At 32.0% G+C, this 23,477-nt stretch overlaps 2 long non-coding RNA genes across 2 annotated transcripts in view; both read left to right on the top strand.

The window, feature by feature from the left end:
* Positions 1-16,111, top strand: part of LOC125753030 (uncharacterized) — a 36,155-nt gene extending 20,044 nt beyond the window's left edge. Inside the window, exon 3 of the long non-coding RNA XR_007403847.1 lies at positions 15,941-16,111. This is a non-coding gene — a long non-coding RNA (uncharacterized LOC125753030). The remainder of the gene's footprint in view (positions 1-15,940) is intronic.
* LOC118351511 (uncharacterized) lies at positions 1,987-8,975 on the top strand. Its single transcript, XR_004807033.2, has 3 exons — positions 1,987-3,759; positions 6,204-6,395; positions 8,905-8,975. It is a non-coding gene; the product is annotated as an uncharacterized LOC118351511 (long non-coding RNA).
* Positions 16,112-23,477: the final 7,366 nt, after the last annotated feature.

The raw sequence follows: 23,477 nt of genomic DNA, 5'->3' as shown, positions 1-23,477 counted from the left end.
TGTGCTAATTACCGGAATGGAATAATATTTAAATAATCATTTTTTATGCATATAGCATGTACATATGTGAAAGTTAATTTTAATTGGTTGTACAGTTAAGGGTATTCTTTTGAAATTTCAAAGAACTTGAGGTAAGTATAGTTACTCTGTAACAGTTTTACGATAGATACTCATATTTTAACTATTTGTATTTACTTTGTAGGTAATGCTCATAAAAAGTATTAGAAAAATATATGTCTAAGATGTTATATTCTTTTTTTTTAAGATTTATATATTTATTCATGAGAGACAGAGAGCGAGCGAGCGAGAGAGAGGCATAGCCAGAAGGAGAAGCAGGCTTTCTGTGGGGAGCTGGACAGGGGAGTAGATCCAGGATCCCAGGATCACGCCCTGAGCCAAAGGCTGATGCTCAACTGCTGAGCCACCCACCCGTCCCATAAGATATTATTTTCTTACCCTTCTTCCCAAGATATTAACTCAAGTAATTATTTAAAATATTGATGTATTTATTTTGCATTTCAAATGGAATTCCTTAAATTTTGTTTTGAGACTGACCCTTTAGTAAAAGTGGGTATGAAAAAGGCACAAGTGATATGGTAAGGGGAAAGGAAATGATGTTTGAATTATATCTGAAGAAAGAGGAAGGGTTGGAAGACATTAATAGACAAAGCATCAGCTACAAGGTCCAAGGGTATGGGACAGAGAACAGTGAAAATACTTTAACCTAATATTATTCTGGAGAAAATGGGAATTGTTATAAAAAATATGCAAAGTAGCACATATAACACATGTAATAGTTCTTTACTTCTTAAAATTAAAGTTTATGTTTTATTAAATTTAACACTAAACAAGCATTAAATTTGGAAAGAATTATAATTGTTTCTATTTTGTTTTGTTTTGTTTATAAGCAGAAATTATTGTGGTTTTATTTTTCAAAGGCTAGTGAACTAAATATTACAAAGTCCTAAAAACTGATGAATAAAAACTGGTACTACTGATCACATATTAAATCACTTCAACTTTCAATTGATCTCAGATAAAATCTTTCTGGAGCCAAAGAAGATTTTTAAAATACTTTAATAGAAATGGCTGACCAGTTGGCTCAGAAGCCTGCCTCCATAGGGAGTAAGAGAAATGAAAGGGATTGAAAGGCCTTAAATCTAAGGGCTCTAGCAGTTAGGCTATATAACCCTTTCTCTTTGTAGTCCTGTGGATTATATAACTGTCCAAAGATTTACTTCCGGAGTCTGGCTCCCCTTTAGCAGCTGCAGTATTAAAGACAGAGATTATTCTGGCATACAAAACAAAACAAAACAAAACAAAACAAAACAAAAAACATGGTATACTAATGACTGCCGAATAATTTCTCTTTATTGCATGTTACATGAAGAGGATACATCTGACTTGATTCATTGCACTTAATATAATCTGGGTACCATTATAACTGCTACACATATATTTACTTATTCACTCATCCCAGCAACACTGTGAAAATGTTATGAATTATGATATTCTTTGATTTTTCAGTTATTTTTCAGATTTCAGGTAACATGCCGATGTGACATACATGATATTGGTGGGTCCAGGATTTAAACCCAGGATATCTGCTTCCACAGGGTTTTTTAAAACTTCTTACGGCAGTTGCTTCCATCATGTTTTGAACAATCCATACTAAGAATGAAAATATTTTTTTAATTTTTTAAAAGATATTTATTTATTTATTTATTTATTTATTTATTTATTTATTTATGAGAGACACAGAGAGAGAGAGAGAGGGAGAGGCGGAGACACAGGCAGAGGGAGAAGCAGGTTCCATGCAGGGAGCCCGACGTGGGACTCGATCCCTGGTCTTCAGGATCAGGCCCTGGGCTGAAGGCGGTGCTGAACCACTGAGCTACCTGGGCTGCCCAAAACGAAAATATTTTTATGTAATGATTCCTCATGCATGCATATGTGTGCACATGCACACATACACATACACACACACACACACACACACGCGCACACTTACCCTGAGTACCTGGGATACATTCTGATACTTTCATTTTCTATTATAGATTATTTCCTTCATTCACTACATTTTTAAAAGTGCTGATCTTGACCTACTAACAGATTTTGACCTGGGTTTTGACAAACACTATGATACTGTCCCCTGTATCTGCATCAGGACACTGGTGTGCTGGCTAAGGTCCCACTTACTTTCTATGATTGATAATAATGGGAAAAACATAACTACAATGTCTGAAGTTAAATATAATTAGTGATTAAAATTATAAATAGGCATTGCCTTTCTAATGTATGCAAATATCCATTATAAAACTTATTCTTTCTACTCAAATGCAGGTTTTCTTTCTAAATTCTCTAATTTGGTTGAAAATGTCATCACCACATAACTATTATTCCAGTCACATCATAATCCTAGCCATTGTCCCCATTATATATTAGTTGCAAATTGTTCCTGATACTCTTTAAATCATTCATACAGATAATATCTTTTCCTCATTCACTGTGAATTCACTAGCTTAAACTTTACTTTTTCTTTTCTGGCCAAATGTAGTACTTCCTGAGACATTTCAAAATCTAGTCTTTATGTCTTTCTTTAATTCATTCTGAGTAATGTTGCCAACTTACTGTACTGCTTATTTTTACTTCTGCTTTCTAAATTAAGCTATAATTGCTTATCAGATGTTTAAGAACTAGCTAAATATCTATTATTTCAACTCTATTGGTCACAAATTCCCTACATCCCTGTTATCCATACTTCTTTCATCATGTCTTCCCTTAATTATTTGTGCATACACACACACACACACACACACACACACGTAACTTTTATTCACCAATTTATTTTTTTCTTCTATAACTCAATGAACCACAGTGTCCACAAACAGCCAACAGAAAATGTAGGAAATTGACTTGTCCAAGAGATTAATGAAAGATCACTATGGGTATTTAAAAGCTTTGACAAGGTCTTTGTGTAATAGAGTAGTCATTAGCCATGAAAAGTTTACAGCTTTTATCGAGAAAGAGTAAAAAGAAACTGACAGAAGGAAGAGTACAGAGGAAATTAACAATGTTCTGCATAATAATGTGAAGTAGAAACAAGTACTACCAGTTAATAAAACCTTATACCCAAGTTATAGCATAGAAAGAAACATATATTGACACATTTTTTTTCAGACATGATATGTTATACTGACGTATACAAGGCAGTTCTAAAAATGAGGGGAATATATCCTGCATAATCCTGCAGGTTATGAGTTCTGTTTTCTGAAGGCTGAGGGAGATTAGAATAAGGAGAGTGTTTAGAGTCATGGACTTCTCCATAAGGATCCCATCTTAACTTCTTTAAAATAAGGAATTATTCTCTTCTCTGTGTGACATTTTACTCTGATTCATTGTTTTCACAATGCTATAAAAAATATAAAATACTAAAAGATGGAGATGGATCAAAGGATTTTGTTATCCCATATAGTTTCATTTCATCAAGTCTCTCAAAAATTATATTATGTAAAAAAGTTAAGTTCAGCTTTGCATTTTTACTTTTTATTCTTTTTGAAAGTCTTTCTTCTTCTATTTTAAAGATTTTATTTATTTACTCATGAGACACAGAGAGAGAGAGAGAGAGAGGCAGAGACACAGGCAGAGGGAGAAGCAGGCTCCATGCACGGAGCCCAACGTGGGACTCGATCCTGGGTCTCCAGGATCATGTCCTGGGCTGAAGGAGGTACTAAACCGCTGAGTCACCCGGGCTGCCCTGTAAGTTCTATTTATACATTGGACTCATTACATGTCAAAAGTTCTTCTATAGTCTTCAAAATACAAATTTAACTTGACTAAACAAAAAATGTCTTGTGATTGTCAATTTGAGTATATGAAGTTAATTCCTGATATTCATAGTATCATATCCATATTTAAGTGACAAAAATATGAAGAAATTTTCTCAGTGTTGGGAAACATGGAGAAATTGTATTTGTAAGTTATCAGTGAGATAGTTCTACAACATATTGAGTAATATACAAGTCGAGCAGGATTCTTAGTCTTTAGTCTTTATTTCAGCACATCTTCCACATACATGAACAGTACAGGTTCTCCTCACTTAAACTGACCAAGGAATGAAAGAGAATAGGATATTTTTCTTATATCTTAATTGAGATATTGAAATAGAATCAGCATACAGAAAAATGCACTGATCATAAATGTACAATTAAGAAAATTTTCACAAAGTGAGTACATTAGGCTATCACACACATAAAAAATAGAATATTATTGAAATCTAAGAAGCTTCATTATGACTCTTGCCAGTCACTTTCCAATGATAAATGTCATTGTTCTGCGTTGTAGCAACAGAAATACTTTTGACCATTTCAAACCTTATACATATTATGCCTTGTTTTTTGCCTGAATTCTTTTGCTCAGTATTATGTTTGAGATTCATTGTTGTGTGTGTGTTTATGTGTGTGCAGTAATAATTTTATATTCTTATAACTTTCTGATATTCCACTCTATGACTCTACCACTATTTACTTAGCCAATCTAAAATTCATAGAAATTTGAATTGATTTTAGTTTTTGGCTATTAAAAATGAAGTTGCAATAGAGAATGCACAAATATGTCCAATTTATTTTTAACAAAGGAGTAAAAGCAATTCAGTGGAGGAGGAATAGTCTTTTCAAGAAGTGGTGTTGAACAATTGGACATCAACAGTCAAATAAAGAACCTTTACTAAATCACACAGTCTGTAGAAATTAACAATAATAGATCATGGGCTTAAACATAAAATTATAAAAATCCTAGAAAAAATGACAATCTTTAGAACCTAGGTCTAGGCAAAGACTGCTTAGATTTGACACAAAAAGTATGAACAATAAAAGGAAAATTCATAATATTAGACTTCATGATTTGCAAAAGAATCTGTTGTGATAAAAGACAAGTTACAGATAAGAAAATATTTGCAATTGACATACCTGACAGAGGACTAGTGATAACAAAAATATATTTAAAGAACTCAAAATGTAACAGTAAAAAAATAAGCAATCCAATTAAGAAGTGAGCAAAGATGTACATATATACCAAGCAGGATATACCAGGAGAAAATAAGCACGTAAGGATATTAAACATTACTAGCCACTAAGGAAATGAAAATTAAAACTACAATGAAATATCAGTACATACGTATTAGAATAGGTACAATAAAAATAGTGATAATGCAAAATGTCATTAAGGATGCACAGTCACAAGATCACTCACACATTGCTGGTGAGAAGGTAAATTAATACAGTCACCCCCGAAAACATTTTGTTAGTTACTTATAAAAGTAAACGTGTATTTAGTAAACATGAATGTGGATTTCTTCTGCGTATTGAGAAGAATGAAACTGCTGAATTACCAGTGTGTGTATGTTAAACTTTAATGGATGCTGATAATTTTTCAAAGTAAATATAAAAAAATTAAACCTCATTATCAATGTATGTGCCAATTTCTTCACATCCTTGTTAACATATGGTATTGTATTTTTTTATTTTAGTCATGCTGGATACGTGATAACACTGTAATTCGAGTTTGCATTTCATTGATCACTAATGATGTTGAGTGCATTTTCATATATTTATTGGTTATTTAGATATGCTTTTAGCAAGTGTTGGTGTGTTTTAATCACTTTTTCTCCTGGTTTTTCTGCTTATTTCTTATTTAAGTTGATGCAAGGAATTAATTTAATTAAATATGGACTAAGTTTTTGTCAGATACATGGATTATAAAACATATTCTTCAATTTTGTGGCTTTATTTTATCGTAATAATTGATAAGGAGTAGTTGTAAATAATATAATAGAATTTATCATTTTTCTTTTTATGTTTAATGGGTTTTTAATATTATTATAAAATCTTTGCCTAACTCATAGTTACAGTCACATTACTGTGAAGCTCAAATTGTCATCAGGGTCTCTTTTGAGCTGTATACTTTCGATCCTTGGGGTGGAACAGTCACAATATTTGTGCTCTGCTTTCAGGAAACATTCTACTGAATTTCTTACTCTCCCTTGTATAGCTTTTGATTACAGCCTATTGTCTGGAGGGAAAAACAGAGCAAGTGACTGAGTTCTATGCCCTGCTTTTTTCCCTCATCCTCATTGTTTCTAATATTGTCTCACAAAACCTCTCAAATTTTTGTTTGTGTCTCTGCATCTTCCTATTGGCCCTTAGCTAAGGGAACTCAGATCCTTGGCTTCTTCTACAGCATACAGAATCGGCAAATGTCCCAGGAAAGATAAAGTTGCCGTCAGACTGGAAGTCATCTCACTCCTTTGTGTTTCATTGTTGGCACCTTGTTCATGATCCTGTCCTTTCAGATCCTAATTGCTTTAACAGATGTGTCTGATGTCTTCAAACAAACAGGTAGAAACAATAATTTAAAAGAATATATAAATACACACACTTTAATTTTTACCTCTGAGAAATAATTTTAATTTCAGCCCTATAGTACTTATTTGCTGCAGTTCTTATTTATATTATCGAGTTCCAAACTAGGAAGGTTAATGTATAAATCAAGTATTATTTGTCTTTCTCTGACTGACTTATTTAACTTAGCATAATATACTCTAGCTCCATCTACATCATATTGCAAATGGGAAGATTTCATGCTTTTGATGGCTGAAGAGTGCATCACATATATTTACCACCTCTTCTTTATCCATTCATCAGTAGATGGACATTTGGGTTCTTTCCATAATTTGGCTATTGTTACTAATACTACTATAAACAGCAGGGTGCATATGCCCTTTAGAATCCGGATTTTTGTATCCTCTGGGCAAATACCTAATAGTGCCATTGCTGGGTTGTAGGGTAGTTCCATTTTTAAAGGAAGGAGTTTTCTTGTGATCTGAATATTTCAGAAGCAAAAATTTAAGCTAATATTTTGACAACTATGAACATAGTTTTAGTGGTTTTGTTTGTACAGGGTCAAGATAATGAATGACTGAATTAAATATATTGACACATCTATCATTGAAAATATAATACTCCAAATTCATTCTCATCAGAGTTTAGATTTAAAAAAAACACTTTGTTTCTTCTGATGGTATTGTGTGAGTTTTTTAAAAAATATATTTTATTTATTTAATCATGAAACACAAAGAGAAAGCCAGAGGAAGAAGCAGGCTCCCTGTGGGGAACCCTAATTGGGACTCAATCCCAGGACGCTGGGATGATGACCTGAGCCAAAGGCAGATGCTCAACCACTGAGCCACCCAGGTGCCCTATGTGAATTGTTTTATTAGAAAGTAAGATCCGCATAATTCATTTTGATTCCACTTTTCACAGACTGGTAAAGGCACTGAGTTAATTTTTAGGTTGAAGAATTTATGCTTAGCACTAATGATTTCTAGTAAATTTGGCTCTATGTCCCTTTATTAGGTGTACTTTGCCCTTTAGTCTTTATTTTCAAAGTATTTGATGCATCCATGATGTTATAACCAATGTGATTGTATTTTAATTTACTTTATGAGTCTGTATAAAGAGCATTCAAAACCTGTTGACATAGATTACTTAGAACTAGAAAATGTGAGTCTCTACAGTCCCTGGAAAATTATACGGAATAAAATTACCCAGTTATCTAACCAAAAATAATCGTATTACATTGTATAAACTTTTAAGAGAAATGCTCATTTTAAAATCCAAATCAGAGGATTTCAAAGACTTGGACTAATTTGGAAGAGTTTCCCAAATTTCCAAAATAATTGTAAGTTTTATTTTGCTTCTTCAAATAAATGCAAAAGTCACAAAAAGCACCTAGAAGTAAGAGAGATGATAAATGTGATTTATGTATTTTCCTATCACGTAGACTTCAAATGAAGATTATCTGTTTTTAACATGAACATATTAATGAAATTCCATATAGCATGCTTTAATTGCGTAATTTTGTCTTTAGCAAACTGTTCTTTTTGAAAGACTTACTGAAATGTTGTCAAATTGGGCCACCAGATAAAAATGCTTTCTTGTTCTCTTATTAGTTCTAACAAGTAGCTTTTCATATCCTTATTATCATTGTGTTTGTTTGTTGTTTCTTAACACATTTAAACACTGATTAACATGGTAGTATATCTATGCTCATTTGTTCTTTCTAAAAGTGGGCTTTTGTGAATCTCTGTGGCAATTTCTCTTTTGAAAAAGCTGAAAGTGATTATTCATTTTCACAAAACTCATGTATAATGTGTCTTAGAGGATGCAAGCTTGTACACAAAGTCCTGACCGAGTAAAATATATCAATTCTTGCTTTGCTTTCCTGTATTGTAGCCATTAGCCCCATGTGGATATTTAAATTAAAATTAATTAAAAGGAAATAAAAATTCCATTCTTCTGTATTACTAGCTACTTTTCAAGTCTCACTAATGAGTTGGGGTTAGCTGCTATTATATAGGACAACACATATGCGGAACATTTTTATCATTAGAGAAATTTATGTTGGTTAACTTTGCCTTGGTAGTATTTCTATTAGAAATTTCCTGTTTAAAATTAGGACTTTACATGACAGAATAATACAAAATATAATTAGCCTACTCTTTCCCTTCTTGTTTAACTGAGGGTTTTTAAAAATATATTTATAAATCTAAGAAAAAACTTTTACAAAAAGTACTTGATCGGAACTAGGAAACTGATTTCCTTATATTAACATTTACTCTAAGTTTCAAATATTTTAGGAGAATATATTTCTTTAGTATGGTTATGCATACATACATTCTAGAAATTTTATCCTCTTGGAAAGGTATCAGTATTTATCAGTTTAACAGCAGGATGTATGCCTAAATGGAGAAAATATCTTTTTATTAATGATAATTAAGAGATTATGTTGAATAATTTACCTGAGAGTGATTTTGTAGCAAAAGGACATTTATGTTTCATTTTACAGGCTTTCCAGAGTGATACTCCTCTCTGTCCTGTAAGTTTGGGGTTATTACTGTAGCTTTTGAATATAGGCTTCCCTATACCCATCAAAGAATATCATTTTGTCAATTGTAATCAAAAGTAAATTTGAAATTGTACCAATTGTAGATTTGAAATTGTACCTTCTCTTCAAATCGAGATCAAAGTAAGAGGGTTAGGTCACAATCTTGTTTGCGATCTGTGTATTTACTACTTTGCGATGTCAACAATTTCTGTCTCAACTGGGGCTCCTGCTTAGGGCATAAGTGAGTCCCATGGTTCAATTATAGAAAATAAGACAAAAGACAAACTATCTTAATTTTATGTAACATTTTCATATGACTTCTAAATGCATTTTTTTAAGATTCCATTTAAAAATTTAAATTTATTTTAAATCTCTGAGGTGATGTAAAAACTGCTTACAAATATGGGTTGAAGCCATTAAGTATTTGGTTAGCTTAAGAGCAGACTTCATTATTTTTTACAGTAAATTATTATTTTACAAATATGGGTATTTTTAATTTTATCCAAGTTCTTATAAAGTTATGTAAAGTGGTAATCATACCCACCATTAGGCTCCTTCCCATTACACTTAATCTTCTATAGCCAATATTTAAAATCTCCTAAGTGTTTTATCACCTTTGAACATATTTTGGATTACTTTCCCCCTTTTAAGTACAGGTATGGATTTCAAAAGACTCAACTTATTCCAGCAGCCTGTTATCATTGCATTTTCTTTTACTTTTTTTATTGCTGCATTTTCTTATTTTATTGGGTTTATATAAATTATGTTTTATAGAAAATATTCCTTTCAAATCTTTAATTTATTGGGATAAAGATTTTATGGATTTTTATTAAGCTTTATTTTTTTTAAATTCATATGCACTTTTTATTGCTAATGATGTTTATGTGTCTTTTTAAAATCAGTTTATCAAAATACTTGCCACTTTATTTGGTTTTTCAATAACACAACTTTTTTTTTCTTTTTTCAGTTTAATTTCTATATTTCTTTACTCTGCTTTCTAGTTTATTGAATTTTTCTAAAGTCATCTAATTTGTTGGAATATACTTGTTCATGTTTTTCTCTTATAATCCTTCATATTTCCTTCTTCTTTCATAGTAATGTCTCCTTTTTCACTTCTGATCCTAGTAATCTAGGTCTCTCTCTCTCTTTCTCTCACTCTCCCCCCACCACCTCTAGTCCCCTTCTCCCTCTCTCTTTAAAGAATCAGTGTTTTGTTCACTAATTTTTTGTCTACTGCTTTTAGTTCTCTATTTTATGAATTTCTATTTTAATTTTTATAATTTTCTTCTTTTTTCTTGTTTTTAAGTTCAGTGTGTTGTTTCATTTCTGTATGCATGTGAGTTTATCAAATTCTTTTTGTTATTTATTTCTAATTTCATTCCATTGTGATCAGAGAACATATCTTCGTATTATTTCTATCCTTTTAAATTTATTGAGGTTTTTGTTTTGTTTTGTTTTTAATGGCCTAGCAATGGTCAATCCTGGGAAATATTCTATGTGGAGTTGAGAAGAATGTATATTTTCTGTTGTATAGAATGTTCTCTGTTAAATCTATATTGTCTGTCAGTTTATTGTATTGTTCAAATCTTTTATTGTTAGTCTTCTACTTGTTCTAATCATTATTGAAATGGGATATTGAAATTTCCAACTCTTACTGAATTTCCTCTCTTCTGTTAGTTTTTGATTCATTTGCTATAGTGCTGTGTTAATAGACGCATATGTTTCTAATTATATCTTCTTGATAAATTGATCAGTGAATCATTCTGAAATGTCCCTCTTCATCACTAGCAAATTCTTTTTTTATAGCTATATTGTGTAATATTTGTATAGCCTATCTAGCATTCTTGCTGTTACTACTTGCATGATATATAATTCACACACCTTTTCCCATACCTCATTGTATTTTAAAATCTGACTTCTATAGACAGCATAGGGTTATATCATATTTTTTATCAAGTTTGACACTGTCTTAATTTTCATTGGATTATTTAACCCATTACCATTTGATATTATTGTTGCGATTGTCAGATTTATGTTTTCTATTTTACTACCTGTTTTCAGAGTCTCATATATTTTTTAATCCTATATTTTTTCCTTTCCTACTTACTTCGGCATTAAGTAAATGCTTTTTAGTGTTGCACTTTAATTATGTTTTAATTATGTTTTCCATGATTTTTATCTTTTGAGAATTCTTTGTTCAATGATGCACGTTAATTATGTTTTCCATGATTTTATCTTTTGAGAATTCTTTGTTCAATGATTGCTATAGGGTTTAATACTACATCTTAACCAATTAGAATTAAATTCAGGTTTAAACTAGCTTAATTCCAGTAATATATAAAACATTAATTTTATATAGCTTGATTCCTTTCCTCCCCCTTTTTTATTACTATTCAGTTCTTATAAGTCAACCAAATGTATTTGCTTTTTTATGTGTCTTATTTTATTTTATTGAAATCACAATCTTTTCAAAATTTCAAAATTTCATCTTGAGAATCAGGAAAAAGGTGATTGTTAATAAGTTTTTTATTCTTGTTAGGTTTAAGAGATCTTTACTGACTTAGATTTCTTTTTTTTCTCCTTAAAGTATCTTTAACTTATGGCATTGTCCTGGCTGCTAAAGACCTTAATCTCAAAAATATAATGTGAGATCACAGGTTGGCCCAGATTATGCTTTTCCAAAATAAGTATTTTTAATATATAATATGACTCCAGAATTCATTACTGTCCAGAATATTTTCTTACTCAGTATAAATTCTGTATGTTTCTATCTTGTGCTAAATAACAAATTAGTAGGAAGTGAAGACTCGTCATGTTTCATTATAGGTTACTTCAATACAGGTAATTATGACAGTTTAATTGGAAAAATGCTATTCTAATTTTCATCTCCTACATTTTGACTCATGTAAATGAGACAAATGGTATCTAACAATTTTGTTGAGTTGTACACCAATGTAACTACTATGTTTACATTCTTTGGGAATATTTTTCCAATTTTTTTTCCTTCATGTAACCACTATTTATTCATTTTTCTTTTATTAGAAGTTCCTGGGCAGCTCAGGTGACTCAGCAGTTTAGCACCACTTTCAGCCCAGGGCATGATCCTGGGGACCCCACATCAGGCCCCCTGCATGGAGCCTGCTTCTCCCTCTGCCTGTGCCTCTGCCTTTCTCTCTGTGTCTCTCATGAATAAATAAATATAAGGGAAGGGAGAAGAAATGTGTGGGAAATATCAGAAAGGGAGACAGAACGTAAAGACTGCTAACTCTGGGAAACGAACTAGGGGTGGTAGAAGGGGAGAAGGGCGGGGGGTGGGAGTGAATGGGTGACGGGCACTGGGGGTTATTCTGTATGTTAGTAAATTGAACACCAATAAAAAATAAATTAAAATAAATAAATAAATAAATAAATAAATAAATAAATAAATAAAATCTTAAAAAATGTAAACATTAGAAGTTCCTGTTTATATTTTCCAGTTAGTGCTTTCCATGCTAATGTGGGTTTCCAAAACTGAACAACTTCTAATGTCATAAAAATAAAAGGTTTGTAGCAAAATTGTTCTTATTGAAATTGTAGTGAAAGAAAAATAAATGTCTTGAAAACTTTCCTGCTGCTATATATATTTCAGTCACATACAAATAAGATGTGTTGTGAAATGTATAAAACTAGTTTCAAGGATATATGAAATTAAAACACTGGTATGTTGCCTTAATCTAAATGATAGTCAATAAACATTTATAAATATTTTCTTCTGACTTTGAGTTTAGTTTGTGCTTTTCTTCCTAGCTTACTAAGATAGGTGATTAAATTTAGATATTATGTTTAATTATAGTCCCTAAAGCTATAAATTCCTCCATAAGCCCTGCTATTAGCTAAGTCCTGTGTTTATTATATTGTTCAGATCATTAGTTCAAAATATTTTAAAATTACCTTGAGATTTATTTTGCTAGAAGCTGTGATTATTTTGAGATATAGTCCTTAATTTCCAAATATGTGGAGCTTAAGATTTCAGTTCAGATTAGTCATATTTCATCGCTCAATAGCCATAAGTTTTAAAGGCTATCACATTAGACAATATGGGTATAAGAGATCCTTTTTATGAACTATAGGGTGAAGCTAGATCATAGTGTCTCAAATTATATTTTCAAATAACTTGTCTTTATTTCTCCATCAGATTCAAGGAATGTTGAAATTGCAAGGCCTAGCTAAACTTCCATACAGAATACTGTTTTTGTTGCATTACTAGAGATCAAATAATAATTTCAAAGATATTGTCTATTTTATATAAAAAATATATCTGTACAGCATAGAAAAAAGTCAAGAAGAACATATAAACTGTTAACTTCAGTTGCTTTTAGGGTAGAAAATAGGATTTAAGGTTCACAGGATATTTACTAAATATTTTAGATTGAATTTAAAAAAACAATAAATTTATTTTTCTAAAGATTTTTATTTTTTTTCATTCGAGGGAGAGAGAAAGAGATGCATAGGGCATGTGTGTGCAAGAGAGAGCAAGCAGGAGGAGGGACAGAGGGAGAGGGAGAAGCAGACTCCTTACTGAGCAGGGACCAGGGCTCCATCCCAGGACCTGAGATCATGACCTAAGTTGAAGGCAGATGCTTAACCAACTGAGCTACCCAGGTGCCGCCCCAAATCAAGAAATTTAATGTTACAATCATCACTGCTGCTAATACTGCTTAACAGAGCTAAAGTTCTTAGATTTGTCTATCAGATCTTATTCTAATCCCAGAAAAATAGATTCAAGTAAAAAAGAAATAGTGGGGTATACTATTTTTGAAGTATATTATTTAAAACATTTTTCTTGCATTAGAGTTTTCAGGGAAATAACTTTTATAAAACCATTTTGGCCATTCCTAATAATGGCCAAATAATCTTGAGCTTATTTAACATTGTGATGACCCAGTCAAGTAAAAATTAAGTAGAATTCAAAGATATTGTAATATTTTCAATTATTAAGGAAACATTAGGTTCTCATAGGTACAAACATGTTGCTATTGGATAAAGGAAATCCTTACAGTTTCTCCAAAGACAGTAAGACAGAAGATGCTATCCTTTATCCTGGAATCCCAAAATTGTTTAGCTAAGTATTTATTTGTTCTATCTGTTACATGCAACAAATGTCATCTACATTCCAAAGTTGGAAAAAATGGTTTAAAAATAACATATCATTTGCCATTTAATACAGGCAATATATAAAGGGTCTTAATCTATAATTGCCTAGTCTTATTTTTGGTGTAAGTCATAAGATATTGTACAATGCAGTAAATATTTATGTCCATATTTTTCCATAGACAAAGGTCACACAATAAGTTCATAGGATATAATCAATTCATGGAGCATTATTCATTGATATTTCCTTAAAGGGACTCTGGAGTGGCTATGCAAAATAGCTGCATTAGTATACTTCTACCACAATGGAGAGTTATATGAAAAAGGGGGATGCAGATAGTGTTAGAAAGTGGCCTGACTCTAAAGAAGTCATAATCTTTCAACCAAATTAGAACATGCAGTCCAGAAAATATATCATAATATTTGAGAAGACAAATTAGGGTACATATAATTTCTTTGGGAGCAGAATTCAGTTATATTCACATATTCTGGAATAAAGGCTGTTAATATTTGAGTCTAAAGATATCAGCACATATAGAAAGTCATAAACTCTGGCCTGGAAACCAGGAAAATGATAATCAGGCATGGCTGGATTATTGGGGATTAATAGGAGATATTACTAAAGGGAATCCACTTATGTTTTGCAGACAGAACTTTTAAGAATGAGACGCCTGGGTGGCTCAGTGGTTAAGCATCTGCCTTCACCTTAGGGCGTGATCCTGGAGTCCCAGGATTGAGTCCCATGTCAGGTTCCCTGCATGGATCCTGCTTCTCCCTCTGCCTGTGTCTGCCTCTCTCTCTGTGAGTCTCTCATAAATAAATAAAGTCTTTAAAAAAAAAAACATTATAAGAACATTCAACACAGAGAAGCAAAAGGGAAACTCAGAGCATGTATATGTGTATGAAGTTCTTACTGATCTATAACTTATTTATTTTACCAATTCAATAGTTAGAAAACAGCATATGCTTTTTTTTCTAATATGCATTAGAAGTTAATGTTTGACCTGCAAAAATTCATTTTAAAGGTGACCAAACAATTGTGTTGTGAAGACCTCAGTTCTGACTATATTTTCAGTTTTGTTAGAAGCATAGGTACAATTTGCATTAAACTGTATACTGATGTTTAGTAATTTTTGTGGGAGCTTACAAATAAAGCTTACAAATAAAGTTTTGTGAACTTAAAAGTTAGGATTTTTATATTCATATAGTTTAGACTAGATATTTTAGTATTTTCCTGTCACATTTTCAGTCCTGCTAGTGTTATCGCCCAAATTTTAAATCAGCGAATTATGTAAAGTGCTCAAAATTATGCATAATGCATAGTAAGCATTAGATAACTGTTACTATTATGCTTATACTTTACACTTCATTATCAATTAATCATCCAGTTATTTCTAATGGAAAGAAGTGAAAAGTTAAATGTGTTTGGTGTATTTAAAATACATTTGCAATAATTGTTTTTCCTTTAATATTTCTATCAAGAAATAGAAACAAAAGAGAATGAAATGAAAGAAGCCCTACTTGGGTATTTTACCAAGAAGAGATCATGTTAGGGAAAAATAGTTTCAGATGCATGCAATTTGGGTACATAATAATAAGTATATTTGAAAATAATTTCACGTGTATTTCCTATAACATTAGTCACTCTTCTTTCAGAATTTTATTTATTAATTAACAATCTGACTACATTCTTAGCAATAAACATTTTTGATTTATCTTTTTTCTATATGTTTTCTTTACTAAGTGTTTCTTCTTTGGTCTTTTCTCTGTATTAGAGCTATGATAAGGCCTAAAATAATACAGTGTAATTGATCTCTACCTCCTCCACATGTGAGCCAAAACCTAGTTTGTTTTGTTTTGTTTTTAGTGAACAAGAGTAAAAGCGGACAGTGATGTGGCCAAAAGCAAGCCAAGAAATATATACCAGAAGAAATAAATACACCTGTGCATAGAAAGGCATGTAGAAATGTGCATAACATGATATTTTTCTTATAACAGCTTATTAAGGTATTATTTATACCCATAAATTTTACTCTTTTAGACTCTATAATTCATTGATTCCAGTATATTCACAGAAGTGTGCAAATATCAGTATTATCTAATTTTAGAGCATTTCATCACCATAAGAGAAACTGCTATATATATTGGAATTCACTGGCAAACAATAATCTATTTTCGGTCTCCATGAATTTTTCTATTAAAGAAATTTGATATAAATAGAGTAATACAATAGATTTTAATTTATGACTGCCTTCTTTCATGGTGTAGAGTTCTCAAGGCACATCTACGATGTGGCATGTATCAGCAATTCAGTCTTTACATTGACAAATAATATTCCGTCGTATGAATATACTAAATGTTACTATTCATTCATCAGATAATTGACCTTGTACTCTTTCTACGTTTAGGCGTTAATTGATAACACTATTCTGAACTTTCATATACAATTTTGTGTATTGACATATATTTTTCTTATTTTTTGGTATCCTTAGGATTGGAATTTCTGGGTTTAAATGGTAACTCTATGTTGAACATTTTCAGGGAATTTCAAAATGTTTTCCTTTTTTTTTTTTTTTTACGTTTTTTAATTGAAATTCAATTTGCCAACATACAGTTTAACATCCGGTGCTCATCCTATCAAATGCCCTCCTCAGTGCCCATCATCCAGTTACCCTATCTCCCCACAAACTGTTTTCCAATGTGATGATGCCATTATATATTTCTCACTAGCAATTAACAACAATTTCAATTTCTCTGAAGCCTCATCAACACTAGTTGCTTTCTGTTATTCTGATTATAACCATGCTAGTGGTGTGAAGTGGCATTCTGTTATGATTATTATTTGCATTTCCATGATGACTGATGATATTGAGTATCTTTATAAATTAATTTTTTAAAGACTTAAGTTTTTATACCAGTTTTAGGTTCACAGGAAAATTGAGAGAAAGGTAAAGAAATTTCTCATATATCCCTGGCATCCACACATGCATACACTTACCCATTATCAACACCCTCCATCAGAGTGGTACATTTGTTATCACTGATGAATCTAGATTGACATATCATAATTACCCAATATCCAGAGTTTAACCTTAGAGGTTACTCTTGGTGTTGTATATGCTATGGACTTGGCTTCTTTTACATAGTAGTAAGTATCACAGTTTAGTTATCCATTCACCTACCTACACATAAGTGTTTATGGGAGCTTTGTTCATAATTGCCGAAACAGGGAAGCAACTGAGCTGTCCTTCATTTAGGTGAATAGATAAATAAATTGTACTACATCTATATAACAATATTTGTAATAGAATCTTATTCTACACTTAAAATAAGTGCTGTTCAATATAATGATCATGTGATAACCATATGTGCCTACTGAACACTTGACTGTGGCTAATATGACTGTATAACTAAAATTCTAATTTTAGTTAATTTTAATCAATCAAAATTTAAATTTAGTAACCAATGTGGCTAGTACCTACTGTATGTGATAGCACAGCTCTGGAATATTATTTCCTGCCTACCTAAATCTTTAAAACCATCATTTGGCATCTGTGGTCCACACTGTGATTCAGAGACCAGGCTCAGTGCATCTTATGTGTAGTCTATCTTTTAGGATCTCATAATCCTTTACTTGCTTTTCTGCATCTTGTATGTAATGGAGGGGGAGATTATACATAAGAACATTTTATGAGCCAAGGCTCAAAATAACACACATTACTTTGTTCATCGTCCATTGATTAGAAAAAAGTCACATAAATATACCTTGCTAAAAGGGAGGCTGGGGAATTAGAAGTTAATAGTATGGCCGAAGAGGAAAATGAAATATGCCTTGGTAACACATAGCAGTTTCTCTCAGAGTAAGATATTGGACGGGCAGGATAGCTGAGGGTTAAATTAAATTAATGAGTTAAATTAAATTAAAACTCTGGAGCCAAATGTTGGTTTAAACCTGACTCTCCCAAGTACTATGTGATCGTAGACAAGTTATTTAAATTCTCTGCTCATCTGGTAAATGAAGATATAAAGTACCTACCTCATAGAATGTTGTAAGATTAAAAGATTAAGTATTTATAAAGTACTTAGGATAGTATCTGGCACAGTAAAAAAATACTAAGATTAATTATTATTACTATTGTTATTATCATAAACAAATAGATAAAAGGGTATGATTAAAAAGCTCAGAATGAGAAAAACATTCATAGAAACTTTGTATAGGACAAATGTAAAGTTAAGTGTCAATAACTCCTGAAACAACTGGTAATACATTAAAATAAATTTAGATTCATTTAACATACCACCAATAAAATAAATTTCATTCGTTTGGCATCATCAACTTTGAAATGCAATTTAAATTATACAAGACAAAACAGGAGACAAGCTATGTGATATACAAATAGGAAAGGTTTTCTTTTACAAACCACAAAAACAAAAATTACAATAGAAAGATTGATGAATTTGATTAATTTTTGGCAAAATTAATTAAAATCAAATCAAAATTAATAAAATCAAATTAAAATAAAAAATCACACTCTTTTACTTGGGTATCTCATTCCTCTGTATGTTCTCTAGAAAAAGTCATAAATGAGCCTAGAATTTATATACACTTAGATTTCAATATAACATAGGATATAGAAGAGTAATTTTCAAATTAGCTTAAATGTCCATCAATAGTTCTTGGATACAAGGATATGCATCCAACATAATTTTTTTATATTTATTTATGATAGTCACAGAGAGAGAAAGAGAGAGAGGCAGAGACACAGGCAGAGGGAGAAGCAGGCTCCATGCACCGGGAGCCCGACGTGGGATTCAATCCCGGGTCTCCAGGATCGCGCCCTGGGCTAAAGGCAGGCGCCAAACCGCTGCGCCACCGAGGGATCCCCCCAACATAATTTTAATGAGGAATTTAAATTAATTAACTAGCTCTATATCTATTAACATAGAATCTGTGAAAAGTGGCTCAGCCATTGGCCGCCTGCCTCCCGCCTAGGGCGTTATTCTGGAGACCTGGATCAAGTCCCACTTTGGGCTCCTGCATAGAGCCTGCTTCTCTCTCTCTCCCTGTGTCTCTAACTCTGTGTGTGTGTGTGTGTGTGTGTGTGTGTGTGTGTGTGTGTCTCATGAATAAATAAATGGAATCTTTTTAAAAATCTATGAAAAGTAATGTGGAGAGAAAAAATACAATTTAGAATGGCCATGTTTGGTAAAAAAAATTATTTCAAGTTTTAAATAGTTTATTAAATAAAACTATAGTTTTATTTAAAGTAAATTTATTTAAAGTTAATTTATTATTAACTATGACTTAATCATAGTTAACAATACCAGATTACATTTATATAAAGTATATAAACATGCAGGGGAACTCTGAATTCACCACATCAGTGACTTGGGGGGAAAGGAAAATTTGTCATGCACCATGCAGGGGGACCTCTGAAGAATTTAATGAACTGAATAAAATATTACATAGTGTTTATTTAAAAAAATCGAGCATATTATTATCCTCTACATGCTTATTATCCAAGAGAGAAAATGATGCAAGGCCAAAGACACGTAAAGGAAATATTTGTACCTACATAAATACAATTCTGTTTCTCAGACTTTACTCATATAACAAGTACTCTATCTACCTACTGATCTCCCTACTTACCTATCCATATATATTTTAAATATTGTCTACTGAATATGTATATTCGGGGGGGAAAGACTGATGTTGACGATAGACAAAAAATGTCAGGAGCATATTTTTGAGAAAATGTCACCTAAATTTTTAAATCAGGCTTTTTGTATAAACATTGTGATTCATAAGACACTCCTTTATTTTCAAAGCACCGTATTCATAACACTTCTGTATTCTACTGTAACTTTTTTTTCATCCTAATTTATCTAGGCAAAAATATATGCCCATCTATATGTGTGCAAACAAAAACTTCTTTAATTTGCCTCTAAGTTTTTTTCCTTCTTGGAGTTACTCTATCTTATTATTATGTTGTTTATTTCAATCTGTTTTATTTTTAAGCTGGAGAAAAAAGTAATAAAAGCACTGACCCCTTTTTATATGTAATATGTATACACATTACATGTATTAGGTTATAGCAAGATATTTAATGTGGGACAGTTGCATTTGTCTAATCTTCATCTCGGCATAAAATTAGAAAATTTCATTCACTATTTCTAATAGTTGTAATATGCTCCATTTAGCGATAAAATTTTATAATGAGTTAAAGGGAAATATCATTTAATACAATTAACAAAGAGAAAAACAAAACAAAACTAAGCTTTGGCAGTCATCCAGAACCTCAGAAATCCATGGAACTCAACCAATTCTACATTGTAATAGAATATTTTAGGGAAATAAATATTAGTCTGCATAAATCTCAAATGAGTTCGTGACAATCAGTAGTGTTTTCAGCAAAGTGTTACTGATGTGTCTACTGACTGTGATTGCAACAATTGAAAAAAAAGGATTAGGAGTCTGCCAAAGATTAATGATTTTGGGAAAAATGACTAAAACATATAAGCATCAAACAGAAGTCTTTGAAGTTTACATTTGTAAACTAAATGTAAATTGTCTAAGAGACATAATCTATTTTTTAGTAGGAAAGCTTCTTTCTTTTTTATAATCACTCCAATCCAAGTAGGTGAAATGAATGATTAGGGAACCAAACTTGGGAAGAATAACTTGGTGCTTATCTTCATTCAGACCTTCTTTCTCTTGATGTTAACTCTGTAAATTTATGTAACAGTGTAAACCTAAAGGATGGAGCCCCATTACATCAAGCACCACTTTATGGGGTGGGTAAAGATGCTTATTAATTATAAGACTTATTTAACAGAACTGTTTAGCTCTTGCACTAAGCTATGTCTTTTGACCTGGCCTCTGTCAGAAATATACTTGGCATTTGGGTTTCTATTTTACTCCTTTGATTTCTGTTACAATATGAAGAGCTTAGTTGAAATTGAGATATACCATATTTTGAGGTGCACCCTGGATATCTCAACACTACTCAGTTAGTGTTATAATGTAGAACACTCCATCAGTTTTCATAAAACATAATTATGCTGAGTGAAGTAAGTCAATCGGAGAAAGACAAACCTTATATGGTCTCATTCATTCAGGGAATATAAAAAAATAGGAAAGGGAATAAAGGGGAAAGGAGAGAAAATGACTGAGAGATATCAGAAAGGGAGACAGAACATAAGAGACTCCTAACTCTGGGAAACCAACAAGGGATAGTGGAAGGGGAGGTGGGCAGGGGATGGGGTGACTGGGTGACGGGTACTGAGGGGGGCACTTGATGGGATGAGCACTGGATGTTATACTATATGTCCGCAAATAAAACTCCAATAAAAATATACAAAAAATCCATAATTACACTTGACGGGATGAGCACTGGGTGTTATTCTGTATGTTGGCAAATTGAACATCAATTAAAAAATAAATTTATTATTAAAAAAATCCATAATTAACCATGTTCTAAACATATTTCTGAATTTATTTTGCAAATAGAGGATAGGAAATAACTTTTAAAATAATTATAACATCACTGACTTATCCGCTCTGGTACTTATGATAATATATAATAATAATAACATCTTGTGGGGCACATCCCACAGTCTCTTGCTAAGTTTTTATCCGAATGCATCCATATTCATCCATTACTAGTTCCCCTGTTTAAAAGGGAAACTAGGGAATCCCTGGGTGGCTCAGCGGTTTGGCGCCCACCTTCAGTCCAGGGTGTGATCCTGGAGACCTGGGATGGAGTCCCACGTCGTGCTCCCTGCATGGAGCCTGCTCCTCCCTCTGCCTGTGTCTCTGACTCTCTCTCTCTCTGTCTCTCATGAATGAATAAATAAAATCTTTAAAAAAAAAAAAGGAAATCGATATAACTGAAACAAACACAAAAAGGAGATAGAAAATGAGTTGCTAGAGGAAAGTCTGAAAATATATTAATATTTATTTGTTATTTATTTATTTATTTATGTGTTTTCACACTACAATGGCCAACTTGAAAAAGGTAATAGATACAAGATAGCCCCCAAAGCTTAAAATATATTTAGTCTCTGCTTTTTCTAGGGATTTTGCTATTGTTTACAGAGAGAGTTCATGGACTTCTGATTTAAACAGCCCAAAGACATGACAAATAAGCTTTCTGTGTGATATTTTCAAGTTTTTTTTTTTTGAGCAATTTTATTTACCTACACAAGAATACTAAATTGTTTAGCCTGGCCCACTTTCTGTCTTTATTTGTAATTTGCATGGTAGACTCATTGATCAATCTCTAGGGCATCAAATTATACTAAGAGGTATTCATGTTCACTTTGATTTTCAAAGATAATGATGTTACACTATCTATTTTAATCATAAATAAATATAAATATAAGCCATTGGTTTATTTTAATGATAGATAAACTTAGAATGCTGTTATTTAATCTGGTGGATGGTAACTTGTTTTGAAAGTTAATTACTACTGAGGGCCAGAAAAGTGAGATGAGATTGTAAGTTAGAGGGTATTTGTTTTTCCTATAGAATTCTTCTGTTTCAGTGTGACCAAGTTTCTTTTTTTTTTTCTTTTTTCTTTTGGCTTCTATAATGTGTGGAAGATAAGCTACCTTCCTAGCATGAAGTGGTATTTCCAACAGAGTTTCATAACATACTATTCAAGTTAATTTTGTTGAATTCAATTGCTATCAAATTCCCTGAGTGTATGCAAATTTGGCCAAATAAAATTTATTAATTGATGTTACCTAGAGGACTCCTATAATAATAATTTGTATGATAAGGACATCCTCAATCAATACATCTTCTTAAATACCCTTCATCACATGCTATACCCCTCAAAAAAACACTGCCACTAAATTAACTAGAGGTTCTGGTTAATTACTAGCTAATAAACTCCAAAAAATAAATTCGATTTGTAATTAATTTTATTGAAGTATAACTTATAAATAATAACTTCTACTTATTTTATTTAATGAGTTTAGATGAACGTCTATACCCATGTAATGGGAACCCCTATTATGATTTAGAACATATTTTTTAAGATTTTATTTATTTATTCAGGAGAGAGAGAGAGGGGCAGAGACACAGGCAGAGGGAGAGCCATGCCCCATGCAGAGAGCCCAATGTGGGACTTGATCCTGGGTCCCCAGGATCACGTCCTGGGCTGAAGTCGGCAGTAAACTGCTGAGCCACCTGGGCTGCCCAATATAGAACATTTTTATTCACTGAAAGGCTTACTTTTGACCCATTGCAGTTTACCTCTCTGTCCTGTCCTAGGAGACTGTGACTAGTGCTGTTTGTAACTGTAGAATAACTTTTACTTAGATGTCCATATGGGAATGCCTTACTTGATTTTATGGTTATATGTATATTTTTACATATGTATGTAGATACATATATA

Source organism: Canis lupus, chromosome 19, assembly GCF_003254725.2.
Source record: "Canis lupus dingo isolate Sandy chromosome 19, ASM325472v2, whole genome shotgun sequence".
In the NCBI taxonomy this organism is placed as follows: Eukaryota; Metazoa; Chordata; class Mammalia; order Carnivora; family Canidae; genus Canis; species Canis lupus.
This window is presented reverse-complemented; position numbering and strand designations above follow the sequence as displayed.